Genomic DNA, 15,698 nt, shown 5'->3' with positions numbered 1-15,698 from the left:
AACTCTAATAGCAATGATAGCTCTAATAACCAACTTAATCCTGGCAATCGACAGGGTTTTCAGAGCGGTTATGGCAATCAATGGAACTACAATCAAAGGAACAGCAATGGAGCCCAAGGGCAACACAAGAAACAGCAGAACCGGAGAAGGAGATGATTCAGGATTCATTGCAAATTTTAGTAAGTGCGGAAGGTGACTTTAAAATCTATACTTTTAGCTCATTTTACACAGAAGAAGATTTAGTCAACTTGTTTGCTAAAGGACTTTCATTTGTCCCAGATAGGGGGGCAGATATTGTTAGAACTATCTTGGATTTAAAGATGTTTATACGTAAGCTTAATTTAACATGTTTAATGGGGGCTAACTCTGCACTTACTAATAATTTGAGAGTTTCAAGCCTATTTAACCCACCTTTACATGAAACCTTAGCACTGTTAGAAACGGTTTGTGAGATGGACATTAGATCCTTGTTAGTCAAGAGCAATAATGTTACAAATGTTAAGAAGAATATTCTACTCATGAACTTGAATTCATTAGGCTACTTAATTCATGTAATATACGGGTTATGAAATCCAACAAGAGGGGTGGGGGACTCGTTTTTATGGATCAAATTGACTATCTTACCAGACTGGGGGAATACTTGGAGACTAATGTGTATGAGCAGGTGAGCCTTAACAAGATGAATATTGCATATAAAAAAGTTAATCATGTGTTGAATTATTTATTTTTAGAAGGGAGCATTGATTTAGACACTCTGCATTATTTAACAATGTCAGCACCTATTACACCAACACTTTTTGGTGCCCCAAAATTACACAAAGATCTAAGGGATCCTCCATTCAGGCCTATAGTAGATGGGAGGGGATCCATCACATACCCAAGTGCCAAGTATGTGGATTATAAATTGAAACCATATGTAAAGTCTGAATCACAAATATGTCATGACTTGTGAAGTTTTCTTGAAAGTATTAATAGGCTGGAATTTAATCACAACTTTATCTTTCTTACTGTAGACATCAAAGATCTCTACACAGTCATTCCACATTCTTTGGGCATGGAATGGGGTTAGAGATTTTTTGCATATGAAAGGTATGGATGATAAAGATATTAATGTTATCGAAACCTTACTGGAACTTGTTTTAGCTAACAATTTTTTATGGTTCAATGGGGAACTTTTCTTACAAAAGAGTGGTATAGCGATGGGATCACCTTGTGGTAGTAGTTTTGCTAACTGCGTGATGGCTTTCTGGGACTGAGTTTATTTATTTAATAACTCACTGTTTAAGGAACATGTTGTCTGGTACATGAGGTACCAGGATGATATGTGTTTTGAATGGAATGGGGAAGCCGGTCAAATTGAGACTTTTATTACAGCTATTTCATCTTTAACCAGTTTTCTGGAATTCACATTCCAGGTTGGTACAAAGGAAATAAGCTTTCTGGATGTTTATTTGATGAAGGATAGTTTAAATGGTAGATATAAAATCTCTATTTTCAGAATGTCTGCTTACTCAAATGCATTTCTCTACACAAATAGCCATCCGTACCATCAGAAAAGGGCTGTAGTCAAAGGTCAGGCAGTAAGGGCAGCTAGGATGGTGTCTAGTTATCATGACTTCTTGACTGAGTGTGCCCTATTAAAGTCCATGTTTTTGAAAAGGGGATACCCGTTAGGTTTCCTTGACCTAATATTTGAAGAAGTAAATAACAAAAGGTTAATAGGTTATTTTTGTCCTATTGTACAGAAGGGATATGAATTGGAACATGAGTTGTGGAATGAATTAATTCCGGTTAGGACTGCTGAGGTGAATGTGGGAATAGAAGCAAGAATCCTTACTACATATTCCCTGGACTCAAAAAATATTAGACATATTATAATTAAAAATTGGACTTTCATTAATGAAGACAATAGCCTTAATAATAAATTAGGCCAGGCACCTCTAATGACATATAAAAGAGGTGCAAATCTTAAATGCCTGGTTGAGAAAAAGAGAAAATTGACTAAACGAGGCATTAGGATGATGAAATGTAGTAGATGTCCCCAGTGTAAATACATTAAAACAGTTGATAAAGTACAAATTAGAGATAAAGTTTATTCTATACAAGGTAAATTTAATTGTGATTCTCAGGGTGTGGTATATGGTGATCTTTGTGAACACTGCGAAGTTTACTATATCAGAAAAACCAAGAGAAAAATCAAGCAAAGAATATACGAGCATTGTTATAGTATCAATAAGAGCAGCGCCACCAATGCATTAGCTAGACATGTTTTAGAATACCCTTTGCATCAATTTAAGTTTATAGTGTTACAGCAAGTGGGACGAGACATGAGAGGGGGACCATGGGAATTGAGACTTGAGTGTGAGTTAATGTGGCAAGTCCATACCTCAGCATATATTCTTCCAGGTCTCAATGATTTTTTATCATTTCAAATGTTTGCTTAAATTAAAGGCACATGTTAGATAGGGACTTGTTTACTTAAGTCTATCTATATATTTATTTATCTATATGATGCATGGTCTGGTTTATTATTTGATGTGCATAAGATTTTAAAATGGGACCTGTGTCTATTATTCAATGTTTTTTCATATAGGTTTAGGACTGTTTATGGTTAATCTTGCCCAAGGCTGTTGCAATTTTCGTCTTCTGTTACACTTAGAATGCTAGATAGCTAATATGAGTTTTTATGATGTTTGTTTTGAATTTTTAAATATTTGAAGGTTTTAAATGCTTAATTTATATATTTTTCATACTCATGGTATTGTTTTTAATTTAATTTTGTGATATCACAACGGATGAGTATACAGTTTGTATTAACTTCTTAGTGTAATGAATACAATTTGATAATTAGTTTTAATTAAGAGGTTTAATTGATTAGTGTAATTTAATGGATAGTATATAAGGCTAGGGTGTGTTGAATTTTTGTCTGAAGAAGTTGGATTATTATAACCGATGAAAGTGCTTACCTGTACCTTCAATAAAACAATGTTTTTTGTGTCAGCGAAGCCTGCTTTTTTGTCTTTCTCCCCACATTGGTTGCATTCAGGCACACACCTTCTTGTTGTATGTTCTTTCTCTTCTTTTTTAAAACAGTTTTACTTATAGTTTGTTGCTGTTCTGTTTTTTTACCTAAAGTCATTGCAGCATAGGTTTTATGTCCTGCATTCTATACTGCAACAAAACTACACATCTTCTCAGTTTTTTGCTGCTTTTCTCTTTTACTTTCTGTCACTGCTGCATAAGTTTTATCTGTTACATTCCCTGCTGCCACATCACCTGGTTCCTTCTCAATATTAGCATCGTCAGCATTTCCAAAAAAAGTTATCTGCACTCTCTCCCAATGAAACAGCAGAACTGTCACCCGGATCATCCTGCTCAATTGTTTTCAACAGAACTTCATTTCCAAGCCCTCCTGCCACCACTTCTGTTATCTGCACCTTTCTTATGGACTTATGTATTTCATTCTACACTGAGACAGCTAAACACTGCTCATTTGTATCATGCACTACACAGAAATTATCTGCACTCTGATACTCCTCATCAAAAAAATTTTCTCCAAGTTCTCCTTTTCCACTCTACATAGTTTTTTTCTATTGCCCCATGTTGCTGTTTTCCCCAGGCCTCTTCCTTTCTGTTGTAGCAGCCTTTTGGCACCATGAAGCAGCTTCAAAGAGTTAGAGATGTTCCCAATGCCCTGGCAAAATTTCACCTAATAGTATAAATACTGCCTTGGGTAACTCCTGAAAGGAGGCTAATATTGTAGTGGGAATAGCCCTGGCAATAACGGGTAAATAAATAAATAAATAAATGAAATATACATACGGACGGAGCAGTGGTGCAGCAATCGCATTGTTGCCTCCCAGCAAGAGGTTCTCCGGTCCGATTCTCGAGTGGGGTGCCTTCTGTGTGTAGTCTGCATATCCTCCTTGCATTTGTGTAGGTTTCCTCCAGGTGCTCTGGTTTCCTCCCACATTACAAAGACATATATCTAGAATGTTTCTCCCCAGGCCTCCGCTGAAAATTGGCTTTGTTCCATGGCAGACTTTCCCGGTTAATAAAAAATACATATACACACACAGTGTGGGTATCTCATCTAGCACTCTTCATAGATCCCCAGACTGTGTGTGTGTGTGTGTGTGTGTGTGTGTGTGTGTGTGTGTGTGTGTGTGTGTGTGTGTGTGTGTGTGTGTGTGTGTGTGTGTGTAGCAGCATAGCACCAACAGCAAAAATATCTAAACAAAATATTCAAAAAGTCTAACCACATCCAAAACCAATGCTTTAAGAAGGGGGGTAAGCCCCCCCCCCCACACACACACACATACACACACACACACACACACACACACACACATACACACACACACACCTCCACATGCACTGTTAATTATATATGCCATCTCCAAAGTCACACAGCAGTGGGAAAGGAAATAAACTTCATTGGTTTCCTATTTTGGATTTGGATATTTTTCAGTTTAGATCATTTTTACTATTGATATTTTAGACTTTAGATATTTCTGATGTTGATAGCATGTTGTTTAGATAATGTTAAGTATGTCCATACAATTATATACAGATGTATGTGTGTGGGTCGGGGTGAGGGTCCAGTCATTTGTCAAAGTGCATATGTGCAATATGTTGTTGAACTGTGTTTCTTAAAATGTTGCTTCTTTGCTGGTCCATCTGTGTGTTTGAACTGGTGTTCACATGTTTGCACTTAACAGAGGAAGTGAATGCATATGCGTCATTTACTTACACTGCTAAATGGGTAACTGTGGGCTTTGGGTTTAGGGTTAGGGACATGGATTAGCGATGAAATTTAAGCTTAAGGAGTAGAATGAGAGTGTTAGCTTTATGCAGCTGAAATGGGGTCTTAAGGTTAAGAAACAATAGGAAAATGTAAGCCTAAGGAATAGAAGGTGAGTTTTATACTTAGGGAGACATCTGGTAATTTAGGGTTAGGCAGCAGGAATGGAGCAATGGAATGAGTATTAGGGTTGTGAAGAGATCAGGGAAGTTATGTTTAGGCATCAGGTGGGTAAGTCATCAATAAGTTTAGGTTTAGGGATCATTAAGGAAGTATTATGTTTAAGGAGAGACAGGGGAAATTAGGTTCAGGCAGCAGGAGTGTCATTTTAGGGTTAGGGCGTGAGGGTATAATTTATGTTACATAGCAGGAGGTAAGACTTAGGGTTAGAGTTCAGGCTTTGGAGGGCTACATAGTTTACCACGATCAAGCTTTGGGATGGTTATGTAAATAAGAGGGATCATGGTATCTGATGGCAAGGCATTTAACATTTCAGGTTGTTTGATGGGTTTTCACTGTTTCTGGCAGGAAGAGATTAAATGATACTTTTGTCAATGTAAGTGCTTTAATTTAATGATCAAAACATTTCCAATATTACCTGCCCTTCTCTGTCCATTACTGTCTCCTAACATTCTCCTCCCATATACTCAAGCCCACTACTCCCTAGCTGCATCCCCACTTTTGCATCTTTATCAACATGTCTCTCTAACATATTACACCCCTGCTGATTGTTTTTAGTACTGGGTGCAAACAATCTCCCCTTTTGTCATCAGTATACGTCTACCATCCATTTAATAGCAAATAATGTAAATCACTTCCCTCTCACCTCTACTTTTCCTTTCTCTAACATACTCCCACTGTCTTCACATCTAGAACCATGTGAATCCTCCAAACCCTCATAGCAACTCAGCTGTAATCTCAGTACCATCTACACTCCATCCCTTCTTCTTTCAAACTGCCCCTTTTTGTCGCCACTCACTAATTTGCACTGATACCTTTCTGCATCCTTTTCTTCCTCATCCCCCTTGTCTCAATATATATTTAATAATTTATAGCTATTTATTTGCACACAAAATAAACATCATCATCTACAGTCTCTCCTCAATTAGCTCACATCATTCCTACCACATGAGTCTTTGGAGACTACAACACCCCATATGATAGTCTGACCAATTCTTGTTATTCTGCAACTTACATGGAATGAATATCTTGCAGAAATCTGGAAATTCAAGCACCAGAATTGTACTTAAAGGAAGATTCCCTTATATCCTTTTAAAATCACTGCTTGTAAATTTAAAACCAAATGCCTTTATTTATACATAAAATGATGAGCACTTTTGTCTTTTTATATAAACAACTTCATCAGACAGACAATCAGATTACACGCATGCTATTTTTAAACAAATAACATTCACTTAATATAACCATGTGATTATCAAGCCTCCCAATAAGCTCCACCCAATTCATGAAACACTTTTAGATCACAGCAGTTTACAAAACATAAATAACCCACTTATGTGAGATTAGCTTAGTAGTCAAGGCATCCAGCCCATAAGCAAAAGGCGCAAGGTTCTACTCTCATCCGAAGTAGGCAACCAGGCTCCAGATACATCACCATGGTGCTCAATCCAACACTAACCCGTAAAAACTAGCTTTTGCAAATATAAATTCAAACTTAACATTGAATGCCGCTCCTCAAACTTAAAAAACATTTACTATTCCTGTTGAGCCCTTAGTTTTAATAAACAAGCTAGTGATACATTTTCATTTAAACCTGGCTGGAGATCCGCATTCAAATAAAGTTGCCAATAAAGTTCATGCTTTTCAAGGGTTAAAGTCCAAGGTCACCCTCTTTCATTCACTTGTATTTTCCTGTTTTTTGATATCATGAATATGTTCATAGACTCTTTCCCTGAGTCTTCTCTCTGTCTTACCAATGTAAAAGCATGTACATGCCAAACAAAGCATGCAGTATACCACCCATTTTATATTGCAGTCGAAATGCCCACCAATTGTGATTTCATGAGTGGAAGTATGGCGATTCTTCACAAGAATATGCTGACACTGAGGGCAATTCCCACACTTGAACATTCCAGGGTTGTTGATGGTAATAATTACCTTGGGTGTACTCAACCCTTTTTTGAACATTGCCTTTAAATTCTTTCCTCTTTTATATACCACACATGGGTGTGAGCCAACATTTTTGATTATCCCCTGGTTATTCATTAAGATGGGCCAATTCTTTACCAAAATGTACTGTATCACCATACTGTCAGCTGTACAAGTGGTAAGAAAGGCACAATTAAAGGTCCTGTGATTTTGGGGTGCGGTTATAATCTGGGTAGTAGTAGGCTCAATCCCCTTACTCCAGTGCCCATTGTTATGGCAGACAGCTTTTTTATTTTCCAGAATTGGATTAAAATTCTTTTGTTCTCACTTAATCATGACTTCATACATTAAGTTGTCAATGACGTCATATGGGTACCCTCGCACCCTAAATATGGCCTTCAATCGCTGACATTCATCCCAAAAAGTTTCATCAATTGTCACCATTCTTGCGGCTCGAACAAAGTCCCTTGACTACCACTCTGTTGTGAGTTAATCAGTGAGAGCTGGCAAAGTGAAGGAAACTGTTAGAATAAGTGGGCTTTCTATAAATTTCAGACACAAACATTTGATTTGTTGTGTCTTTCATCAACAGGATATTGAGACAGGCAATCTGGTTGGTGTTACATTCATGTGTGAAATTTAAAAAAATCTGTAGTTGCATAAATGTACTCGATAAATGTTAGGATGTCTTACCTTTCCCTATCCCAGAGGATAAACATATCATCCAAGAAGTGGCTATAAGATCTACAATGGGAAAAAACTCTGAAGGAAATAAATATTTCTTTTCTCACTGGATCATTATGGTGTTTGAGAACAGACCCCCACATGGTAAACCCATAGCAACACCCTTACTTTGTAAGTACAACTTTTTCTTGAAGACCAGGTAATTATTTTTTAGCACCATCTCCGATAAATTCTCATAAATATTAATATGATCTTGTATCACTTTTTGGTGCAAAAATTCAACAAACCACTCCATCCCCAGTTCATGTGGGATGACTGTGTACGGGTCCTTTACATCTATTGTAATAAATGTATCTGTCTCCTTGAATGGTATGATATTTATCTTACAGTGAAACTCCCATGAGTCCTTACAAATGTGTTCTTCTTCCATCACTAGGGATTTTAATTTTTCATCAAGAAATTTTGCAATGGGATACGTGATTAATCCCCTGGCATCTACTATGGATCTCATAGGGGGTTGTTCAATGTTTTATGAATTTTGGGCACCCCAAAGATAGAAGGAATTAAGGGTGTTGCCTCATTCGAATAGTTGAATTCATCTACCAAGATGTGACAATCTATAAATAGGTCTTGAATGTTAGCTTGAATTTGTCTGTATGCCTCATTTAGTTCATTAATGGAAGTTTCACAGTAAGTCTCAACAGTAAAAAAGTGTTTCATCCAGTTGGAATAATTTCTCTTTTCCATTACCAGAGCTCCTTCCCCATGTCTGGCTTCATAATACAAATCTCTGAATTACTCATGAGTTCATGTAGGCTGATCATCTCTTCCTTCATGAGATTGCTGAAATTTGGAACCTTAGGCATTAAATTCAGTTCTCTCCTGAAATCCGGTTCACACATTTTCCCATAGAGGTGAATGGCTGGATGTAAGGGGGGGTTGTATGTGATAGAAACTTGTAGTATACTCAGACCTCATCCGCTTGTTGAAACATTACATTAAAATTAAGTGTTGGCACATATAATTTCAAGTCCAATCATGTATTAGCTATATTAGCACGTTTACTTGGGACAAGCATAAACCCCTTGCAAATAAATCACAACATGTGGTATTAATATTGTGTGAGGAATAACTGTAAACTTTAAAATCCCTACTCGTATTCTGAAAAATAAACTCTGCTGCCTCTAATGTAGAATTTTCTAAACCCTCTGATTCCAGTGCATATCTCTGGTGTGCATGTGTGTGTGTGTGTGTGTGTGTGTGTGTGTGTGTGTGTGTGTGTGTGTGTGTGTGTGTGTGTGTGTGTGTGTGTGTGTGTGTGTGTTTGCGTGTGTGTGTGTGTGTGTGTGTGTGTGTGTGTGTGTGTGTGTGTGTGTGTGTGTGTGTGTGTGTGTGTAAGATGGCTCTCTGTCTGGCATTTCCTATTCCTTTTTAAAATAAAATACAACAAGAAAGTGTATTTTATTTTAAGGTAGTTTTGAGAAATAGCATTAATTAAGATGGGCATCGTAAATGTATTTCTTTCCACTGAGGATTGCTCAAAATATAGTTGCAAGATGCTAAGTAAAGTAGCACGTGTTTACTTGTGTGAATAACAACCGATTTTAAAGTACATTAGTATATCCAAACTACCTACAACTATACAATCTTCAACTTGATAGATGACAGTAATATTCTTCAATAAATATTCTGAAACACACAATTACTGAAGCAAAATTCCACCACTTTCCATAGGCAAGATACCACTGCATATCACAAGGCATTTTCAGCTTAGGCAGGGCTTCTTCCTGTTGAAGATGTAGTTAAATCTTAGACTTCATGTGTTGATTATTTTTTGTAGGGTTGGACAAACATTTGTATCATTATATTTATATATATATATATATATATATATATATATATAATTATATATATGCATACATTATTTTTAAGTGATTTGTGTGTATTTTATGATGCATTTTTTCTGACTGCAAAGAAAATTGCTTCTGTTGACAAGGTTTCTAAATGCTGCTGAATATTCAGCCTCTTTCAAAATATCCTTGCCATATTTCATAAGAATAGAAACTTTTCAGCTGTAGTGTTATATGCTAATGTATAATCTACCTTGTATGATTGTCCTTTTTTTTACATGTATGTGTCAGAATGTTACAGAACACTGATATCCATTAACATATTCTAAAATGTTACTCAGTCTTGCATTATATTATGCAGGAAATACCAAGAATGTTTAAAAAGTGAATTTTGTCAACAGTTTGCCTTAATCACTCCCTATAAATAAAAATTGTAAACTATTTTTGAGAGGGATTGTATTAGATTGACTTCTCTGGAACAAGCTAACTACATTGATACTTGTTTACGTTCTATTTGCCATTGTGTCTGTTAGCTACAACACTCAGTGGATATCAAATTTTGGTTTCTCTAGGTGGAAGCAATAAAATGATATATCTTTTTCAGATTCCATCAAAATGACATTGTTAGTAAAAATGTGGCATTTATTTTGTGATGATGTTCAACTGCACAGTGAAATTAATTTACAAATAAAGCTCATCTGTTTGTATGACCCAAGCCTTCTTTCAAGAAGAAAAGAAAACAGGACATTAAAGTATTTTTGTCAATTCATATGAGGAAGTACTTCAGATTTTATGGAAGAAAAGGAGTCAGGCATCTCAGTTTATTAGCAATGAGCAATTTAATGTTTGGGAACTTTCTGCTTCATTAAATTATACTATGTCTAAGTAAAATGAAGTGCAGTGACTTTCAAAAGCACTACTCCAGCTGTATAATTATGTTCATGTAATTATAGCCTGCGCATTTTTTACCATGCCATCATCTGCTCCTTTAGTAAAGAGTATTATGGCATACGATGCTGCTGTTTGGAGCGCTGACAGCTGTTTATATAGCCCCATATTTTATTCTTTGTATACAAGAACTGTTGAAGTGCTTACCTCTTCAAACCGAATGCTGGAATAGTGGCATACTGCATCGAACTCTGCCGCATAACATCAAAGTAATTAAAAGCATCAAAACAGGTTAAGAAGCAAAAAAATCATAGAGTAGCTTAAATACATACTGCAACATCTTGAATTGCCTGATTATTCATGTTGCAGTTCTAAAAAGCAACAAGATAGCTGCAAAGGCAAGGTCACAGGGGATGCATGTAAAATGGGGTCATGTAACACAAGTGTTTCAGTCTTCCTGTGCGAATAAGAAAGAAAGAGAGGGAAGACAGATGTAAGTTGTAAACTAACAAAGAAATGAACTAGAGATACAAATGGTAAGGCAGTACTGCATTATATTTGTAAGCAGAATTCTTTATGGAAGTTGTCCTCTACTGGATATAAATGATGTGAATCTTTTGAGCTTTGCAGTCTTGGTAATTATTCTCTGACTTAAGTATAAATACATGCAAAAGAGCCTTTTGCCAGAGACACGTTGATTCCTGTCCTATAATAATGTCAACTCACACATGGTTCAGAGGCAGAATATAATAGTGAACTTGCTTTTCCAGGATCCTAAACAATGCAAAAGTGGCTGATAATATGTATCCAGTTTTATGATATACTGTGTGAAGTTTTCATATTTGGCATCTATTCAGCTTTAAAATAATGTTATTTCTTTCATGCTATAGTGACATAAATGATAACTGCAGAGAAGCAAAAATAGCTGTGAGTCTTTCAGGTATTTTTACCATTTCTTTCAGGTGGCTGATCCTGTACTGAATTACAAATATATTTTATTATTTATGGCTGTATAGTAAACAGAAATCAAAGGAAGGTGCCCTGCAATGTTTTTGTCTTTTAAAGTGTCTGCTCTTTGTGTGTATATGTTGTGTCATTTCTTGATTTCAAAGTGACAAGGATTTGTGGTGTGGTGTGCAAGAAGCCAAAGAAGAAAGAAAGGAAATTGTACTTCAGTTTATTCAGGCAAGACAGGCACATTCAAACAGCAACTACTCTGGGTTATATGCAGCAATATTTGGAGGTTTCTGCACAGCTACAGGGGACACAGTTATTCTTTAGATACAGAAGGAAACGTGACCCCCTTATTGTAACATTTTTATGCCTCCAAACTGATACACATTTTTTAAAGTAAAAGGTTAGTAAGCAGGGGGCAGGCATTGCCAAATTACTCAGGAATATCAGGTACATTCAGTAGAGTACAGCATGAGTAAGGGTGAAAGACTGATATCACAAGGGTTAATAAGACACCGACATGAGGTGGTTAAAGGGACAAGTTATGTGCAACACAATAAAAGTTAGCAGGGGTAGAACTTTGTGCAAGTTTGTTAAGACCACTCTTGTAGTATTGTGTTAGAAAATGTTTACATTCATTGTAATTCAGTGCATATAGGCAGTAGCTCACAATCACAACATATAGGAATGTTAAGCCGCATTTACACATAAAGTGTGATAAATAACATAATAACCTTTGGATGAATTCAATTTCCAACATGGTAATCAAATTGATTACTGGATCTTAAACCATAAATTTCTCTTTTTAGTGTCTTTGCCCAAATATTGCTCTTACAACACGCTATATATGAAACAGGTAAAACTTAGCATACATAAGTAAAAAGGATAGCATTAAGCATGTAAGACCCTAATATTTACATTGTCTAAGAACCATTCTTAGTTTTCTTTATACAGGTATGGTAGGTTTCATGTGACTATACCTTTGAAAAAAAATACTGTACTTTACTTTTAAAAAAAATTATTTTCAGGAAAGACGGGGAGACTTGCAAACTACAGCAGAACTAGCCACCTGTGGTATAAACCTTGGCTTTAGATGACTGTCACTTTTGAAGTGACACCTTGACTGCATGTGCAAAAATGGGAAAATAGGGTATGGATGTTTGGTGCATTTTCTAATCATTTGAACACTTGTTTCCTGGCATGATGGGTTATCTGGTGATTTTCTTCTTCACAGTTTGATAGAATGATTAGTGCATGACTGCAGTCTGCCCGTCTGTATTGCCCTTTTCTCTGTCCATTTCTTTTTCCTTGATTCCCAACATGAAGATTGAGCTACGCTTTAGAATGTCACGGGTAAGGTGAATGCGGTGGTGTGTATGTGATGAAGGCTTATTTACCCGGTTAAAAAAGGATGAGTCTTATTTGCAGATGGCCTGATTTATGGAGCTATATGCTGTATTCCCTCAACACAAGTCTACATGTAATCAAATGTTTCAGCTTAAAACTTTGCCTTATTCTTCTCCTGACCTCATCAAAATAAGTTACTCCTAGTTTATAGAATTACATAATCTAGAAAACATAAGAACTTTTCAAATTACTAGATATGTTAACATAGCTATAAAGAAAAAATATGTAGATTAAAAGACAACATTTCTTGCCGATGTTTAATTAAAAATTAGTAAATGAGATCGTTGCCCAGTAAAACATAAAAGTCTAGATAGGTATCTCCTCAATTTCATGTCCTTTAAAAAATATAGAAGAATTACTTCAGACAAGCCCACGCATGTGTAATTTCTACCTTTGGGACTGTCCCTTTCAGTGTGGAACATCTGCGAAAGAAACATGAAACAATAAAGTTGTGTTCATGCAGTTATGATATGATTAAGGTTACATGGCATATTGTGTCACTATACAACTAATAGAATTTTATATTTTCTACATTTGATGACACTCCAATGGGGATAGACAGGATATAAACAACATAGCAGCATTCCTTCTGTATTTATAGAAACAATGTTCATACAAAACTAGACCTGGGATCCAGAAATGATGTGTCTTTGATCACGGCCAGTCTGACTGTATACTATCCATGGACCTTGACTGCTGAGGCTCAATAAAAATGAGTGATGCCAGGCAAATGTGTACAGTAAGTAGCTCGTCAACACAGTTGCAGTGGTGACCTTCAGAAAGAGCACATTGGACCAAGGCCCAGTGAAGTACAAGCAGTGGCAGTAAGACTCATCAACTGAGCATGTGCCTCAGTGGTACTCAGCACAAATCTGCATGCCTAGCTGGCTATTAGGCATGTGTGCCAAGCTGATTTTGTAACCCAAGAATACAAACATGAGGATAAGAGCCATGTGGAAGGTACTAAAGGAGGCACAATTATGGTAGGAGGGGTAAAGAAGGTATTAGGGTCACACAAACGAGCATATACCATAGACATGACTGCAGAGTAAGGTGGAGACGCAATCAGGGATATGGAACCTAGTGGAGAAGTGGGTATAAGAAATACACACTAATATCCCTCTAAATTAATTAAAGTTAAAACGATAAAAGATTTAACAAAAAAAATGATGGGTGGGATAGAGAAAAGTAATTATATACATATGTATATATATATATATATATATATATATATATATATATATATATATTGTCCAAATGAAGTTATTACATCATCAAAACCTGATCCTTATACTTGTACTATAATGGGGGTTACTATAGGGTAAACCTTTGGAGGGCTGTCTTGTTTTTTCATGCATAAAGAGAAGGTTTGTCAGGAAAGATGTAAGAAATAAGAGAAAGGTAAGAAGATTAGGTTAAGTAGCAGGGAAAAGCAGACATGACTGACAAGGTTCGTGATAACATAATGAATAAGGAGGAACACAATGGTAAAAGAACCACAGATAAACAGATGGAAGACAGTGATGAGGTGAGGACTGAAAAACTTGGGTGAGCACGATCTCAAAAGGTTGGGGGAACATAAGTTTGGGGGATTGGATGGGGTATTTGCAGCTTCTGTCTCTGCCATCTAAAATCTAGTTACTAACACCACTAGGCCCTATCTCTGATGGTTGACAAAGCGTTGGAAAGGGAGGTGACTCAATGAGCCAAAGTAAGAATTTCTCCATTTGGCCAAATCAGGCATCCATCCTCCTGTCTGTATTCTCCACTGCAATGATTGCCAGCTGCCAATGGGTGTCAGTGATGTCAAAGGTGGCACATCCACCTGCATAGCTATATGTAGGTACACCTATACCAGTATCCTGTGCACAGCTACCTGATGTGGGTAGTACAGGTAGGACAGGAGGTTTGGAGGTGACTGTGGTAGCTGGTACTGCTGGGTGCTTCTGATGTGGTGGTGGCACTGCTTCTACTGCCAGTTGTACGGGGAAAACAGCCATTGTTAGTGTGATGGGTGCAATTCACTATGCTGCTTTGTATAACAGTAAAGTAAATGGAGAAAAACAAATAATAACAGTAAAAAAATACGTATATAAAACTGCACTATACCAGAACTTTACTCTACCAAAACTCATTACATCAAACTCCAAAAGTAAACAAATTATCAGATTTAAACTCAAGAAAAAAACCTTTATAGATATTTTTGCAGGGGGTCAAGCCCCCTGCACCCCAAACCCCATGCAAATTATGTATACCAACTCCGAAATCACATTACAGTGGGGAAAAGGGTAAATTTCCCGATCCTCACTGTACTGCAATCTCCATTCAGAAGCTCCCAGTGCTGTGTAACGTCCTCAGCCGGTAATTCTTTACAGAAAAAGAAAACACTGCATCTGTTGTTGTCCAGGTTGTTGGAAGTGGTGATCATATATATATATATATATATATATATATATATATATATATATATATATATATATATATATATATATATATATATATATATATATATATATATATATATATATATATATAAGAGATGACAACAGCAAAGTGGGGGTGAGAAGTACAAATACAGTGAAAAACTGAAGCTAATATATACATTGATTATGCCATTACAGTAAATATAGATGGATTATGAAAGCTATACATTCTGGGAATTAATCCCTACTACTACTAACATTTAAACCAACACATTCTGAAACATATAAACTCACCTCAATACTGTATTAGGCATAGCAGTCTTTCCTGTTGAGCTGCCTATTTGCTTCAATATATTCAATATCGATGGACATAAGCAGAACATTATATAATATTTGTGGATGGCATGCAGTGCCAATCTGAATGTGTAACTAACATACGTTCTTATTATAGTACATGCATGATGCCTCTTCTTTAACTTTATCCTCCCATCAGCTAAGGGGGTCAAGACTGTGGCACCTCAATTCATTGTAATGGTGAAGGCACTGTTTCCTTGTGCATGTGATGTCATTTGCATGGGC

Source organism: Protopterus annectens, chromosome 6.part0 (genome assembly GCF_019279795.1).
Source record: "Protopterus annectens isolate FY-2018-M chromosome 6.part0, PAN1.0, whole genome shotgun sequence".
Classification (NCBI taxonomy): domain Eukaryota; kingdom Metazoa; phylum Chordata; order Ceratodontiformes; family Protopteridae; genus Protopterus; species Protopterus annectens.
The sequence above is the reverse complement of the archived record's forward strand: the minus strand, read 5'-3'. Positions refer to the sequence as shown.